Source organism: Pristiophorus japonicus, chromosome 1 (assembly GCF_044704955.1).
Source record: "Pristiophorus japonicus isolate sPriJap1 chromosome 1, sPriJap1.hap1, whole genome shotgun sequence".
NCBI classification, from domain to species: Eukaryota; Metazoa; Chordata; class Chondrichthyes; family Pristiophoridae; genus Pristiophorus; species Pristiophorus japonicus.
Window position 1 is genome coordinate 423,676,132 of NC_091977.1, and position 13,687 is coordinate 423,689,818.

The 13,687-nt window shown below is 47.2% G+C and overlaps 1 long non-coding RNA gene across 1 annotated transcript in view; it reads right to left on the reverse strand.

Moving 5' to 3' along the window:
- Positions 1-300: 300 nt before the first annotated feature.
- The window catches only part of LOC139259908 (uncharacterized), a 31,542-nt gene continuing 18,155 nt past the window's right edge, over positions 301-13,687 (reverse strand). Inside the window, exon 3 of the long non-coding RNA XR_011592679.1 lies at positions 301-379. This is a non-coding gene — a long non-coding RNA (uncharacterized lncRNA). The remainder of the gene's footprint in view (positions 380-13,687) is intronic.

Here is a 13,687-nt window from a genome sequence, read left to right on the forward strand (position 1 = left end):
AACACCATATTAAAAAACAAAAAATTCACAGCGCCTCTGAAATTAAGCAGCCTATTATGGCCGACAACAGGACTTGAACAACATCCAGGCTTGAGCTTAAGAGTGGCACATGATATTCATGCCATGTAAGTGCCAGGTAGTCATCATCTCCAAAAGCCTAACGTATCTCCTACTGACCCTCAATGCCACAAGCATTGTCAATTCCCCCACCAGAAACATCTTAGGATTACCATTAACCAGAAGCTTAACTGGACCAGGCATAATGGAGGAGAAATGACCTAACACGGCATAATGTCAAGAAAGAGGCGACGGCCACTCTTCTGCCAGGTGGTGGAGGGTCCCGCGGCATCTTTCATTTTCAAAGTCTCGTTAGCTCCGCCTGCAAAAAAAAAGAGAAGTGGTTACGTGCACGCTGACTTAACATCACCACGTCGAACTTTGACCCCAGCGCTGAGTTCAGCACTGGGTCCTAAGCATGCCAAGTAAACCCAGCATGCAAGCAGATTGACAGAAGCGCTGTCAGCACCTCTTAAAGGGACACACATGTCTTTCAGTTATGCATTTAAACTTTTGGACTGGGTGTTTTTGATTTTATTGAAGTAGTGGCTTGCTACAATAGATGTTAAACAATTTTTAAGTATAAAGGATGTGCTGCTGGACACTTGCAAGGCCTCGGGTGGTAAAGGAAGGCTGCTGAGAAGACAGAAAATGCTGTAAATACTCAGCCGGTCAGGTAATCTCCATGGAGAGAGAAACAGATTTCACATCTCCGGTCAAGATGCTGCCTGATCTGCACAGTATTCCACCATTGTATGCTGTCATTTCAGATTTACAGCATCCACTAGCAGAGGGAAGAGGAAGACACAGAATAGGAAGAGACAGAAGAGGAAAAAGTCACAGAGGAGTCAGCAGAAGAGGAGGAAGCAGAAGGAAGGATTCAACCCAGACAGCCCCTTTCTGGCCAGAATATCAGGGATGGAATCATCCTCCTGCGGTGCCAGTGACTACAACCCCAATTCCCCCTTTAAACATTTGTCCCACACCTTACCTTCCCTCTGTTACAGACCACTACATTGTCCTCTTGGCCATAATGCTGAAATGAAAGCCACCACAAAGAAAACTTTCCAATCTAATGTTATACATCTATCCATTCAATATGACATCAAGAAATCAACTCATCACCCTTATGCATTCTCTTAGTAAGTGTCTTGTGTGTGCCTTTGTCTATCCTCGCAGTGGTACCCCAGTGGCTGTAGCGTGACTGGTGAAAGGCTGCTGACTTTCAGTGGGGGACACTGCAAATGGCCTTGATGCTCGACCTTGAGGAAGTGGTGGCTGGGAGTGTCAAATCGAATGACGGTGTTTCTTCATCTTATTCACTCTCTTCTCCCTTTTCTTGGCCAACTACTTGCTGGGCAGGCTGCATTTCTTGGGTGTGTGAAATGAGGAATGCACAAGGGTGAATTTTTGGTGAGAGGAGGGTGGGAAAGCAAGAGGTGCATACCAGAAGGAGGATTACATATGAGGATACTCTTGTAACTTTTCAGCCACGCCACTGGTCAAGAGCTCCGCCATGCCCCTGAGATTTGACTCCTGATTAGCGCAGATTATTTGTAGGTAAGTGATTGGGGGCGAGGGAGTCATGCACTGAGCAATGTGTGAGGCTAATGATGCAGTTGGTAGCAGATGGCTTTTGAAGATGCATTCACTGACTTTGACCTGTGGTCTGAGGTCATGAAGCTTCTTTGGGCACTGGAGCCAGATGGTAGGGCGACACTGCTGGTAGTGACGGCCTCGGTGATGTGGTCCCACATCCTTCTTTTTGGAGGCCTCCTGCTCACTGTAGGTAGAGGACTTCTCTTGCAGTGTTGACCTCCTGCACAAAGCTGGAGTGTTGCACGTGAGACCCTTGCAGACCCTTCCCTGGCTTGTTGAACCATTTGTGTTAGTGCTGAAGCACTTTTCCCATTTTTTGAGGTTTGAAAGGGAATTCAGCTTTAAGTGCTGAAAACTTCCATTTTGAATTTCTTTTTAATGGTAATTTTTTGTTGAAAGGCAATAAGGGCTGAAAATTGCATTTTAATTTTAATTTTTCTGAATGTATTGCCCCTTTAATTCATAGCCATTTTAATTGGCCACAATTCCTTGCGAACTCCACAGCCTTGCTCCCAGAGGCTGTAAGAAGCTGCAATGCTGCTCCTGGACGGGAATTTCATGTTGGATGCCTTCACTCAATGTCAATGTCCAATTTCTAGGCCATAGAACCATAGATGTTTATGAAACAGAAGGATGCCATTCAGCCCATCATGAGTGTGCCAGCTCTATGCTAGTGCAGTCTAAAACGAACCTTATAGCCCTGCTCTCTCCCCAAATCTCTGCACCTTTTTCTGCTTCAAATTATAATCCAATTTTCTATACCTCAACTGCGCCCTATGGCAAACAATTCCATGATCCATCAACAATCTATAAAAAGAGATGTCTCTTCACCTCTCTCCTCACCTCTCTTAGAACATAAGAAATAGGAGCAGGAGCGGGTGATACGGCCCCTCGAGCCTGCTTCACCATTCAATAAGATCATGGTTGAACTTTTACAGCAACTCCACTTTCCCATCCTAACCCCATATCCCTTGAGTACCTTAATATCCTAAAATCTATCGATCTCAGTCTTGAATATACTCAATAACTGAGCATGCACAGCCCTCTGGGAAAGAGAATTCGAAAGATTCATAACCCTCTGACTGAAGGAATTTCTCCTCATCTCATTCCTAAATGGCCACCCCTTATCCTGTGACGATGACCCTCCTAGTTCTAGACCCTCCAGCCAGGGGAAATAGCCTCTCTGCATCTACCCTGTCAAGCCCTCTTAGAATTTTATACATTTCGATGACATCACCTCTCATTTTTCTAAACTCCAGAGAGTATAGGCCCATTCTACTCCTCACAGGAAAGCACTCTCATCCCAGGAATCAATCTAGTGAACCTTCAATGCACATAACACACAAATGTATCCTTCCTTAGGGAAGGATACAAAAACTGTACAGTCTACTCCAAGTTTGGTCTCACCAAAACCCTGTATAAGTGCAACAAGAGTTCCTTACTCTAACCCCCTTGCACTAAAGACTAACATCGCATTTGTTTTCCTAATTACTTGTTGCACCAGCAAGTTAATTTTCTGTGATTTGTGTACAAGGACACTAAATCCCTCTGAATCCCAACATTTACTAGTCTCTCACCTTTTAAAATATATTCTGCATTTCTATTCTTCCTACCAAAGTGGATAATTTCACACTTGCCCACATTATACTCCATCTGCCACCTTCTTGCCCACTCACTTAACCAGTCTATAACCCTTTGTAGCCTCTGCCTACGTCCTCCTCACAGCTTACGTTCCCACCTAGCTTTGTTTCATCAGCAAGCATGGATATATTACACTTGGTCCCTTCATCTAAATCATTGATATAGATTGTAAATAGCTGAGGCCCAAATATTGATCCTTTGTGGCGCTCTACTAGTTTCACCCTGCCGTCCTGAAAATGACCCGTTTACTCCTTGGTTTCTGTCCGATAACCAATCCTCAATCCATGCTAATATATTACGCTCAATCCCATGAGCCCTAATCATGCGTAACAACCTATTGTGTGGCACCTTATTGAATGCTTTCTAAAAATCCAGAAATACTACATCCACTGATTCTCCCTTATCAACCCTGATAGTCACACTCTCAAAACACTCTTAATAAATTTGTCAAACACAATTTTTCTTTAATAACACTGTGTTGTCTCTGCCTAATCATATTATTATTTTCCACTTGCCGTTACCACGTCCATAATAATAGATTATCGCATTTTCCCTACTACAAATGTCAGGCTAACTGGTCCAAAGGTCCTTGTTTTCTCTCTCTCTCCTTTCTTGAATAGCCACCTTGAAATCCATAGGGACCATAGAATTTTAGAAATTCTGGAAGCCAAATCTATCTCTGCAGCCACATCTTTTAAAAGCCGAGGATGTAAGCCTTCAGGTCCAGGTGATTTGTCAGCTTTTAGTCCCATTAATTTCTCCAGTACTTATTCTTCAGTAGTATTAATTACTTTAAGTTCCTTACTCTCATTAGACCCTTTCCTGCACATTCCGAGATGATCTTTGGGGGAGATATTGTCCTCCTTTCCACCTCCCGTTAGCGCCTCCGGGGGGGCAATAACAGGGTGCTAATGGCTTTCTGACCGGGCGCAGTGAAAGTACCAATACCTGTGAACTTCCCTTACAGGTTAGCGCTGGCGGTAAACCTTAATGCCACTATCTCCTGCGCCCGGAGATTGTGATGTCATCTGGTGCGCAGCACCCCGTGACCGCCCCAGATCCGAATATTGCTTCGGCCCCCTGCAGCATCACAAGGTGTCAACAAGGGCAGCTGGAGGAGGTGTTGTGAAGTCAGCTGGCCACTTGGGGAGCGGTAATTAAAGGCATTGGTGGTCAGGTACAGAAAAAAAAAATTTCACCCCTCTTTGATTGTTTTTGACTGTTTCCAATACGGCAATTGTTCAGCCCTGCACTCTCTTAGAGTGCTTAGGGCTGATCATCGCAGATCGTTGATGCCATCTCCTACCAGTTGAATCATTAGCCTAACAGCTGTGGTTGGGAAAATGTTGGAGTCCATTATTAAGGAAGCAGTAACAGGACATTTGGAAAAGCAAAATTTGGTCAGGCAAAGTCAGCATGGATTTATGAAGGGGAAGTCATGTTTGACAAATTTGCTGGAATTCTTTGAGGATGTAACGAACAGGGTGGATAAAGGGGAACCAGTGGATGTGGTGTATTTGGACTTTCAGAAGGCATTTGACAAGGTGCCACACAAAAAGTTACTGCACAAGATAAAAGTTCACGGGGTTGGGGGTAATATATTAGCATGGATAGAAGATTGGCTGTCAAACAGAAAACAGAGAGTCGGGATAAATGGTTCATTCTCTGGTTCACAATCAGTAACGAGTGGGGTGCCGCAGGTTTCAGTACTGGGACCCCAACTATTTACAATCTATATTAATGTCTTGGAAGAGGGGACTGAGTGTAACGTAGCCAAGTTTGCTGACGATACACAGATGGGAGGAAGAGTAATGTGTGAGGAGGACGTAAAGAGGCTGCAGGAGGACATAGACAGGCTAAGTGAGTGGGCAAGAATTTGGCAGATGGAGTATAATGTTGGAAAATGTGAGGTCATGCACTTTGGCAGAAAAATCAAAGAGCAAGTTATTATTTAAATGGAGAAAGATTGCAAAGTGCTGCAGTACAGCGGGACCTGGGGGTACTTGTGCATGAAACACAAAAGGATAGTATGCAGGTAGAGCAAGTGATCAGGAAGGCCAATGGAATCTTGGCCTTTATTGCAAAGGGGATGGAGTATAAAAGCGGGGAAATCTTGTTACAGCTGTACAGGGTATTGGTGAGGCCATACCTGGAACACTGCGTGCAGTTTTGCTTTCTATATTTACGAAAGGATGTACTTGCTGTGGAGGCAGTTCAGAGAAGGTTCACTAGGTTGATCCTGGGGATGAGGGGGTTGACTTATGAAAAAAGGTTGAGTAGGTTGGGCCTCTACTCATTGGAATTCAGAAGAATGAGAGATGATCTTATAGAAATGTATAAGATTATGAGGGGGCTTGTCAGGGTGGATCCAGAGAGGGTGTTTCCACTGGTGGGGGAGACGAGAACTCGAGGGCATGATCTTAGGATAAGGGGCCGTCCATTTAAAACTGAGATGAGCAGAAATTTCTTCTCTCAGAGGGTTGTGAATCTGTGGAATTCGCTGCCTCAGAGAGCTGCAGAAGCTGGGACATTAAATAAATTTAAGACAGAAATAGACAGTTTCTTAAACGATAAGGGGATAATGGGTTATGGGGAGCGGACGGGGAAGTGGAGCTGAGCCCATGATCAGATCAGCCATGATCTTATTGAATGACGGAGCAGGCTTGAGGGGCCTTATGGCCTACTCCGGCTCCTATTTCTTATGTTCTTATTACCTTGCAATGCCCTCAGCAACGGCCCTTCCCTTTAAGGGAGGATTGGAGCCTGTGATTCTGGCAATGGGACATTGTGCAGTTGTTTTCCGCTAATGCCCTTCTTGCCTTGTTTAGCGCTCCAAGGGAAGTGGCAGCGCTGGATTTACTGCTCCACTTCCGTTCTGGAGTACTAAACCAGTAGTTCATGTCCGTTGGAATTCGGTAGCGCCAATACTTTTACACTTCCACAAAAGGTATCGCCCCAAATAGGGTGCTACACACTTTCGAGCCCAATTTGTGTCTTCTACTGTGAGACAGACACAATGAGACTAAAATTGCCCCCTTTTTTAAGGGCTGTTACCACATCGAAGAGGCAGGAACGGGGCAGTCAGGCCTTTTCATCCGGTCGGGACGGCCTCAACAACGATTGAGACATTGCCCTTCTAATTTCTGCAGGCACGAAAGATTACCATCCCACTCATCAACCCCGCTCGTCTGTGCATGCCGATAAAGACGTCATCACCATGTGAGATCATGCAATTTGGCAGAAAAAAATCAAAGAGCAAGTTATTATTGAAATGGAGAAAAATTGCAAAGTGCTGCAGTATAGCGGGACTTGGGGGTACTTGTGCTTGAAACACAAAAGGTTAGTATGCAGGTACAGCAAGTGATCAGGAAGGTCAATGGAAGTCTTGCTACAGCTATACAGGGAATTGGTGAGGTCACACCTGGAATACTGCATGCAGTTTTGATTTCCATATTTATGAAAGGATACACTTGCTTTGGAGGAAATTCAGAGAAGGTTCTCTAGGTTGATTCCGGAGATAAGGGGGTTGATATATGAGGAAAGGTTGAGTAGGTTGGGCCTCTACTCATTGAAATTTAGAAGAATGAGAGGTGATCTTATCGAAATGTATAAGATTATGAGGGGGCTTGACAAGGTGGATGCAGAGAGGATGTTTTTGCTGATGGGGGAGGCTCGAACTAGAGGGCATGATCTTAGAATAAGGGGCCGCCCATCTAAAACTGATGAAGAGAAATTTCTTCTTTCAGAGGGTTATAAATCTGTGGAATTCACTGCCTCAGAGAGCTGTGGAAGCTGGGACATTGAATAAATTTAAGACAGAAATAGACAGTTTCGTAAACGATAAAGGGATAAGGGATTATGGGGAGCGGGCAGGGAAGTGGAGCTGAGTGCATGATCAGATCAGCCATGATCTTATTAAATGGCGGAGCAGACTCGAGGGGCCATATGGCCTATTCCTGCTCCTATTTCTTATGTTCTTACCTTCTTATGTACCATATGGATCGCCTGGTCATCGCCCCAGAAGAGACATTGCCCCGGAATCATCTACCGACCACTTGTTGGTGCCAGCGACAAGTGGCTGCCACCGTTGTAGTTGGCCGAAATTTACTTCTGGGATGAGGCCTTCTACTTATTGCATCTGATTCTGCCTTCAGTGATTACTGGGTCTCAGTTTGCGAAGCCTGCAATACTTAACCTTGCTCCAATTGATAGCATTAGCAGAGTAGCCCACTGCCTGCGAGTAATGGGCACAGTCCTGGCAGTGGACCGCCTCCTCCATATTGTGTTCAGCAGAATGGTTCGCAGAAAAAAGCAGCGCCAGTAAATACAGATGCAGAGGCAGAGGAAGAGGGACATGGAGAGGAGAAGGTAACAGCAGCAGCAACAAGATGCAGGGGGTAAGGATCAGCATGACCAGGAGGCAGAAGAGGATGAGGAAGGTGGCTGAGCAAGACGCAGACACAGATGTGGTAGCAGAAGGCCCTATGCTGCAATGGGACTTCCGACAACAGTCCACTGTGATGACCAGTGTTGGCGGAGACTATGATTCAGGAAAGGCATGATGACGGAGCTGTGCCATCTCCTGCAGCCAGACCTGGAGCCTCAAACAAGGGTGAGGACGGCTCTATCAATGGCATCCGAGGTCACCATCACACTGAATTTCTACGCCAGTGGATCTTTCCAAGGAGCCATAGCAGACATCTCCAACATATCCCAGTTTGCTGCGCATTGCTCCATCCGTTGGGTCACAGACGCTCTGTACAAGAGGAGGAGGGACTACATCTCATTTCCAATGATCAGAGAGAAGCAGTTGGAGTGGTAAACTGGCTTCTTCATGGTAGGGGGGTTCCCTAGGGTTAACAGCGCCATAGACGGCACCCACATCTCATTGAGGGCGCCGCTGAACAATCCGGAGATCTTCCAAAAACAGAAGGGATACCACTCTCTCAATGTGCAGTTAGTGTGCGAGCACAAATGGCAAATCATGGCTGTTAATGCCCGCTATCCTGGCAGCAGCTACGATGCCTTCATCCTGCGGCAGACTGGTGTGCCAGGTCTGTTTCAGTCCACAAATGAAGGCTGCAGCTGGCTGCTCGGAGACAAGGGCTATCTGCTATCCACCTGGCTCATGACTCCCCTCGGCAACCCCTCGACTCCTGCCCAGCACTCGTACAATGAGAGCCATGCCATGACTCGGAGCATCATTGAGCAGACCATTGGAATCATGAAACGACGGTTCCGCTGCCTTCATCGCTCAGGAGGAGCGCGACAGTACTCGCCTGACCAGGTGTCCCTATTCGTCGTCATCTGCTACATGATTCAGAACCTGACAATCATGAGGGCACAGCCATTTCCGATGACGTCACTGTAGCATGTGAGGAGGAGGAGGTGCAGGAGGAGGAGGAGCAGGAGGAGGAGGAGGCGCAGGAAGCAGAGCAGGAGGAGGTGCAGGAGGAAGAAGAGGAGGAGCCGGAGGAGGTACCGCGCCACGCAGGAGGCGGCCTCGCCATCCTGATTCTGCAAGGGATGTCCTGGACCGTTTTATTGCTGCTTGTTTCCATTAAGTTGGTCACCACTTCCAGCTTCCTCTGAACATCCTCATGCCCACACCAATGAGCTCTTCCACACATCCTTCCGCACACTGAAATGAGATACAGCAACAGCTAATAAAGTTTCCAATCAACATTTATAGAATAACAACATGCATCAACAACATAAATGTTTTCCTTCACATTTGTGCCTTTCCTTATAGCCCCTTTTACGCTGATCTACTCTAGAACAAAGCTGCAGTGTCTTCCCTGTGGCTGCAGCATGGCTGTGGGAAGGCTGCTCTCTTTCACCTGCAGATGTTACAGATGGCCTTGTAGGTCGCCCTCGACCAGCTCTGACTCTGGAAGGGCCGGCTGCAGACTGGACCGCCTGAGCCTCGCCGCCAGCAATCTGGATTGGCTGGGTGCAAGCTATGGCTGGTTGCAATGACGGAGTGGCACGGCTGGAATCAGGAATGCTGTCATCCTGAGAGAGCACAGCAGATTCCTGCTCCAATGACCCGGCACCACCAGCTCCCTGGGCAGAACCTCAGCATCCCCACCAATCTGCTGCAGCACAATTGGGTGAGCTGCTGCGACACCGTGAGATCCCCCGTGAACTGTGGTGGACCCAGTGGCAATGGCAGCATCAGAACTCGTGTGGCATCCAACTGAGACGGCATGAGAGCAGTCACAGGCTCGATGCCAACAGCCACTGAGTGGATGACAGCAGTAAGACGCTCCGTGGCATCTTGCTGAGACTGTGTGAGAGCATTCTGAGCTTCCTAGACACCAGCCATCCTCGCCATTGCAGCACTGAGACGTTGGGCCTCTACTCATTGGAATTCAGAAGAATGAGAGGTGATCTTAGCAAAACGTATAAGATTATGAGAGCACTTGACTAGATGGATGCAAGAGAGGATGTTTCCAATGATAGGGGACATTAGAACTAGGGGGCATAATCTTAGAATGAGGGGCCGCCCATTTAAAACTGAGATGAGGAGGAATTTCTTCTCTCTGAGGGTTGTAAATCTGTGGAATTCGCTGCCTCAGAGAGCTGTGGAAGCTGGGACATTAAATAAATTTAAGACAGAGATAGACAGTTTCTTAAACGATAAGGGAATAAGGGGTTATGGGGAGCAGGCAGGGTGGACCTGATCGTATTAAATGGCGGAGCAGGCTCGAGGGGCCGTATGGCCTACTCCTGCTCTTATTTCTTATGTTCTGAATGTCCTGTAATGGCAGCTGTCACATCGCACATGACACACATCATGAAGACTGGATCCGCACGGTCTCTCTGGGAGTCCACTATCGTATGCATACTGGTAATGATGGGCTCCATGCTGTGCACAGAGCTGTCTGCAATGCGGGAGGCGAACTCCTCCATGCTGCACTTGTGACAGGCTCTCATGCACCCTTGCCATTGTCCCTAGCATGTCCGAGTGCATGGCCAGCACCCTTTGTGCGAAGGCCTCCACATCGAGGTACTCATCTGTGTCCTGTTCAGCAGAACTCGCCCTCCGGGAAACGGGCTACCAAGATTCCCTTAGACCTTGAACATGCTGCAGCCCGCTAGGCCCCGGTGCATCACCCAGTGCAGACCCCTTTCCTCAGCTAAGCTGCTTAGAATGCATACTCCCAGTATCTGAGCTGGTGTGTGCGAGGTTGAGAAGCAGAGACCTGGTGCTTGGATCTGTCTCTTCCTCGGCATCCTCCTCCTCCCACATTTGCTTGCTCGCCTCACTTGGCTCTGGGTGCTCTGGCATAGGTTGCACCGCCTCCGGGGCATCATCTGCAAACATAATTGGCACAAAAGTGGCATAAAGATGGGGGAGGTGGGTCCACCATGCAGCAACCAAGGTGCACACATTGCTGACCACGTTACTGATAGGCGTTTGTCGAATGCCGCCCAGATGGCATCAAAGGAAGGCTTTCACTTTCACTGCCCCCAGCAGGATCGACGGTGCCAACGACCACTCGGCAGGCAACCTGTGGCCCCATTAGCCACAGAATGCTTTCCTCCACATCGCTGAGCTGCCGCAGTTGTGCCTCTCTGTTGTCTATGCAGTAACTGCTAGACTGAGTACTGTTTAACTCCAAGAGGTATGATTTGGCTCTGCTTTATTAAGAGCCAAAATGACTAATATACAAAATGGCTGGCCTTTCATACTTGGGCTGCGCACATGTGCGTGCAGCCCAATGGCCTCTAAAAGTGACGCCATCTAGTGGCTAGTGATCCCAAAAGTACATACATGACAATATCCCCTCTGAGATTTTAACACAGTCTTTTACAAATTGAGACGGTCTGGTGTTTTACGCTCCCGGGTTGACCGTCTCAGTTCAACTCCAGCCTTGGGTGAGTGTTCAGAGTCTGTTGTGACTGGTGGCTGGGTGGCTGACCTGGTGGAAGTGGCAATGGCCATGTCAGGGATTGAAAGTCCATTTTCATTGAACGTGTCAGTGATTGAAAGTCCTGATTCACTGATGATCACTGAGTCCTCTGATGACTGGGGGTAGGTTGGTTGGTCGTAGATTATCTCTTCCTCCGACTGTTCCGGTTCGTCTGTGTGCCGCAGCTTTGTCTGATTCATATGTTTCCTGCATGTTTGCCCATTTTTGAGCTTGACAATAAATATTCTGTTGCCCTCCTTGGCCATGACAGTACCAGCGATCCACTTGTGACCCTGACCATAATACAGAACATATACAGGATCATTTACAAAAATATTGCGTGCCACAGCTGCGTGATTGTGATACCCTTACTGACTTTGTCTTCTATATTCAACATAATTTTTTAAGTCAGGATATACAAGCGATAGCTTGGTCTTAAGACCTCTCTTCGTCATTAGTTCAGCAGGCGAGACCCCAGTAAGCATGTGTGGTCTTGTCCTGTAACTCAGCAGTATGCATGACAGGCGGGTCTGCAGTGACCCTTGCGTTACTCACTTCATACTCTGCGTTATGATTTGGACAGCACGTTCCTCTTGCCCATTTGATGCAGGTTTGAACGGTGCTGACCTTACATGTTTGATACCATTGAGTTTCATGAACTCTTGAAACTCCTGACTGGTGAAGCTCGATCCGTTGTCGCTAACAACGATGTCAGGCAGACCATGTGTCACGAACATGACCTTGAGATTTTCAATGGTAGCTGTGGATGTGCTGGATGACAAGATTATACACTCTATCCACTTCGAATATGCATCCACCTCAACTAAAATCATCTTCCTCAGCGACGATTCCACTGGTGCTTTGCTGAACTGCATGCAAGTGTTGCACTGATGCACACATGATTCCAGCTCAGAGTCAATTCCCGGCCACCATACATGAGACCTGGCGATGGCTTTCATCATTACAATGCTGGGATGTGTGCTATGTAGCTCATGTACAAATTTCTCTCTCCCTTTCTTGGGCATAACAACACGATTGCCCCACAGTATGCAATCTGACTGAATCGACAGTACGTCTTTGCGACAAATGTAAGGTTTGGTCTCCTCACACATTTGCTTGGGTATGGCAGACCAATCACCTTTGAGGATGCAACTCTTCACCACCGTAAAAAATGGGGCCCTGGCTGGTCCAGGTCTTGAATTGTTGAGCCATGACAGGGGTTCCTTCACTCTCAAAAGCATCCATAACTAAGAATAGGTCCGCCGGTTGTGGCGTTTCCACCTCCGGTATGGGCAACGGCAGACAGCTCAAAGCATTGGCTCCAAGTCTATGGGGAATGACATAATCATAAGCGGATAATATCAGCGCCTACCTCTGGATGCGGGATGAAGCATTGGTATTGATACCTTTGTTTTCAGAGAACAGTGAGATGAGCAGCTTGTGATCTGTCTCCAGTTCAAACCGAAGACCAAACAGGTACTGATGCATCTTTTTAACTCCATACACACAGGCTAGTGCTTCTTTCTCGACCATGCTGTGGGCTCTTTCCACTTTAGACAAACTTTTTGAAGCATACGCGACTGGTTGAAGTTTACCCGACTCATTAGCTTGTTGGAGTATGCAACCAATTCCATATGACAAAGCATCACAGGCCAATACTAAACGTTTACATGGGTCATAATGTACCAGAAGCTTGTTAGAGCAAAGCAGATTAGTGGCTTTCTCAAAAGCTCTATCTTGAGATGCATCCCACATCCAGTTGTCGCCTTTTCTTAGCAGCATGTGCAGTGGTTCTAATAAGGTGTTCAATTTAGGTAGGAAGTTAGTGAAGTAGTTGAGTAGTCCCAGGAACGAATGCAGTTCCATCACATTCTGTGGCTTGGGTGCATTCTTGATGGCCTTGGTTTTCACGTCTGTGGGCCTGATGCCGTCAGCAGCAATTTTCCTCCCCAGGAATTTGACCTCTGGTGCCATGAAGACGCACTTCGAACGTTTCAGTCTGAGTTCCACTTTGTCCAGACGATGTAGAACCTCTTCCAGGTTGTTCACATGTTCTTCGGAGTCACGACCTGTGATCAGGATATCATCTTGGAACACGACGGTTCTGGGAACGGACTTCAGTAGACTCTCCATGTTCCTCTGAAATATTGCTGCAGCCAAGCGAATTCCAAAGGGCGTCTGTGATAAGTAAACAGTCCTTGTTAATGCACGTAAGTCTCTTCAACATCTCGACCAGCTCCTGTGTCATATAGGCCGACGTCAAGTCCAGGTTGGTGAATGACATCCCCCCGGCTAGTGTTGCAAACAAGTCATCAGCCTTCGGTAATGGGTTCTGATCCTGTTTCGAAACCCTGTTGATCGTAGCCTTGTAGTCGCCACAGATTCTGACTGTGCCATCACTTTTCAGCACAGGAACAATGGGGCTGGCCTATTCATCAAATTCAACCAGTGATATTATCCCTTCAAGTTGG